Consider the following 4,158-nt stretch of genomic DNA (forward strand, 5'->3'; position numbering starts at 1 on the left):
AAAAAAAAAAAAAAAAAAAAATCTTGTCTTCTGGTTCTCTTGATAGTTGTCCTATGGCAAATTTCAGACTTTACAGAGAATAACCAATTTAGCAGTTCTATCCTTTCATCATTTTATTCTGTATCTTTGACTCAACCCAACAGCACTCAACCATATTAAATATATATTTATAGGAGATATATATATATGCATATATATATATAGTATAACAACAATTTTTTTTTTTTTTTGGCTGGGCTGGGTTTGAACCTGCCACCTTTGGGATATGGATCCAGCGCCCTACTCACTGAGCCACAGACACCACCCAATAACAGCAATTTTTAAATTGAGTTGTTTTTTTTTGAGATAGAGTCTCTCTATGTTGCCCTTGGTAGAGTGCTGTGGTGTCACAGCTCACAGCAACCTCAAGCTCTTGGGCCTAAGGGATTCTCTTGCCTTAGCCTCTCAAGCAGCTGGGAGTACAGATGCCTGACACAATGCCTGGCTATTTTTTTTTCTTTTTTTCTTTTTTCTTTTTTGAGACAGAGCCTCAAGCTGTCCCCCTGGGTAGAGTGCTGTGGCATCACAGCTCATAGCAAACTCCAAGTTCTGGGCTCAAGCGAGTCTCCTGCCTCTACCTCCCAAGTAGCTGGGACCACAGACGCCCACCACAACACCTGGCTATTTACGCCTGGCTATTTTCTTGTTGTAGTTGTCGTTGTTTGACAGGCCTGGGCCAGGTTTGAACCCATCAGCCCCACTGTATGTGGTGGGTGCCCTAGCCACTGAGCTACAGGTGCTGAGTCTTGAGTTCTTTTATTTTAAGAGATGGGGGTCTCATGTTGCAGGCTTGCTGTGAACTTTTGGGACCAATGGATTCTCCTGCCTCAGCCTCCCAAGGAGCTGGGGCTACCAGTATTCATCACTGTTGAGGGCTTATTTTATGTCTGGTACTTTACATATGCTATCTCTAATTATTTTTATTTTTTATTTTTTTTGAGACAAAGTCTTACTATGTCGCCCTTTGTAGAGTGCCATGGCGTCATAGCTCATAGCAACCTCAAGCTCTTGGGCTTAAGCGATTCTCTTGCCTCAGCCTCCCAAGTAGCTGGGACTACAGCTATACCCACCACAACTCCTACCTATTTTTTTGTTGCAGTTGTCATTGTTGGTTAGCTGGACCAGCCAGGTTTGAACCCGCCAGCCTGAGTGTTTGTGGCTGGTGCCATAATCAATGTGCTATGGGTGCGGGCCCTGAGCCAGCCATCTCCAATTCTTGACAACAATCTAGATAAGAACAATGAGGTTCAAAGAAATTAAGCAGGCTCAGCACCTATGGCTCAAGTGGCTATAAGGCGCCAGCCACATACACCTAAGGTGGCGGGTTTGAATCCAGCCCGGCCCGCCAAACAACAATAATGGCTGCAATCAAAAACAGCCGGGCGTTGTGGTGGGCGCCTGTGGTCCCAGCTACTTGGAAGGCGGAGGTAGGAGACTCGCTTGAGCCCAGGAGTTGGAGGTTGCTGTGAGCAGTGAAGCCATGGCACTCTAGCCAGGGGGACAGCTTGAGGCTCTGTCTCAAAAAAAAAAAAAACAAAAAACAAAAAACAAAGAAATTAAGCAGTTGCCCAAACTCACAGAGTCAGTACGTGGTAGAGCCAGGATTCAGACCCCACTTTTCCCATTAAAACATCCTGCCTATCAAAATCTCCTGTGTGTTCTTTAAAATTTTTTTGAACTTTTTTTTTTTTTTGAGACAGAGTCTCAAGTTCTCACCCTGGGTTGAGTGCTGTAGCATCACAGCTCACAGCAACCTCCAATTCTTGGGCTCAAGGGATCCTCTTGCCTCAGTTTTTCTATTTTTAGTAGAGACAGGAGTCTCGCTTTTTGCTCAGGCTGGTCTTGAACTTGTGAGCTCAAGCAATCCTCCCACCTTGGCCTCCCAGAGTGCTAGTGATACCGGAATTTTGCTCTTCAGTAGGTTCTTGGTCTCCGTGATTTGAAGAATGAATCCACGGACCACAGATCAGTGGTAAGACAGGATTTATTTACAGAAAAGAATACAGAAGTGCCAGAGCTCCTGGTAGAGAGAGAAAAGTGCTCTCTCTCCCTCTCTGTCTGTTTCTAGGCTCTTTGTCTAGGGGCCTATATAGTCACATGGGGCCCTCAGTAGTTACATTTAGCGGGGCTTGTTAGTTACATTTAGCCTGTCTGGGAGGTCTGTCTGGGATGCGTCTGGCCCTCCATAGTTACATTTAGCGGGCCAGGTAGTTACATTTAGTGTGTCTGGGACATCTGTCTGGGTCATGTCTGGGTTGCAAATAAATGTCTACAATACCTTTTATTCCCAGGCCTAGGAAATGGAGACCCCCTGCCTACCTTCCATACTGCTGGTTCTGCTCCTTGCTGCCACTGCACCAGCATTGCCAAGGCGGAGGCAGCCAGCCCACACTCCCCAGCTCCACGAGCTGGCTGGGATACCACTTTTCCTGTATCACTAGGATTATAGGCGTGAGCCACCTTGCCTAGCTTTATTGAACACTTATAATGTACCAGGCAGTAACTTCTTCATACAGATTATCTCATTTAATCTTTACAAAAATTCTCTGAGAGAGGTGCCATTGTTATCTCCATTTTACATGTAAGGAAATCCCAAGGTATGGCGAGAAAAACTATCTTACCACCATCTCATGCTACAACTTCTTGACCTTGGGTTATACTCTTAAGCACTGCATTATAGACTTCTCACTCTCACTCTTACCCAAATCAATTCCACCGCCGATGGACTTCTAAAAGAATCTTTTTGCACTTGGGCTAGAGTGCAGTGGCATCGTCGTACTTCAGTATAACCTCAAACTCCTGGGCTTAACTGATCTTCCTGCCTCAGCTCTCTGAGTAACTGGGACTACTGGTGCACGTCTTGCTTATTTTGCTATTTTTTTGTAGAGATAGTGTCTTGCTTTTCTATTTTTTGTAGAGACATCTCTTGCTCAAGATGGTCTCAAACTCCTGGCCTCAAACAGTCCTCCCGCCTCAGCCTCATAAAGTGTTTGACTTAGAGGCGAGAACCATCACACCTAGCCATTCTAATAGACTTTTTTGTGTGTGAGACAGAGTTTCACTTTGTCTGCCTGAGTAGAGTGCCATGTTGTCTTGGCTCACAGCAACTTCAAACTGCTGGGCTCAAGTGATTCACTTGCCTCAGCCTCCCAGAGTGCGAGGATTACAGGTGTGAGCCACCGCCCTGGCTAATAGACTCTTTAGAAGGCTCAAATATTTTTGAACTTTGAATGTCTGGAAGGATATGAATCAAACTGTATTTATTTCTATTTATTTATTTATTTATTAGGCAGAGTCTCATTGTCTTGCCCTTGGTAGAAGGCCATGACATCATAACTCACAGCAACCTCCAACTCCTGGGCTCAAGCCATCCTCTTGCCTCATCCTCCCAAGAAGCTGGGACTACAGGCCCCCACCACAACACCTGGCTATTTTTTAGAGATGGGGTTTCCCTCTTGCTCAGGCTGGTCTTGAACTCATCAGCTCAATCGGTCCACCCCGCTCGGACTCCCTGAGTGCTAAGATTATAAGTGTGAGCCACGACACCCAGCCCTGTCAAAGATATTTAAAACATTTTTTTTTTTTTTTTGCAGTATTTTTGGCCGGGGCTGGGTTTTGAACCCGCCACCTCCGGCATATGGGGCCAGCGCCCTACTCCTTTGAGCCACAGGCGCTGCCCCCTATTTAAAAGATTTTTAGGTGAAATCATCCTTTGTTTCCCCCCATGCACATGGTATTTGGGAAAAAAACTTTCTCTTATTAATCTACAAAAAATAAATAAATAAAAAATTTTAATTCACACAGAATAGTTTTACATATTTATAAGGTAAAACTATTTTTTTTTGGCAGTTTTTGCCCAGGGCTGGGTTTGAACCCACCACCTCTGGCATATGGGGCCGGCGCCCTACTCCTTTGAGCCACAGGCATCACCAAGTAAAACAATTTTTTATTGTTGTTACAAAAAGTATGCATATTTTAAGAAAGACTATCTTTTTTAAAAAGTAAAAATCTTATTTGAAAATTTTACCTAATTTTTTTTTTTTTTTTTGAGACAGAGCCTCAAGCTGTCCCCCGGGTAGAGTGCTATGGCATCACAGCTCACAGCAACCTCCAACTCCT

Source organism: Otolemur garnettii, unplaced genomic scaffold, assembly GCF_000181295.1.
Source record: "Otolemur garnettii isolate 467f Iridium unplaced genomic scaffold, OtoGar3 scaffold00108, whole genome shotgun sequence".
NCBI classification, from domain to species: Eukaryota; Metazoa; Chordata; class Mammalia; order Primates; family Galagidae; genus Otolemur; species Otolemur garnettii.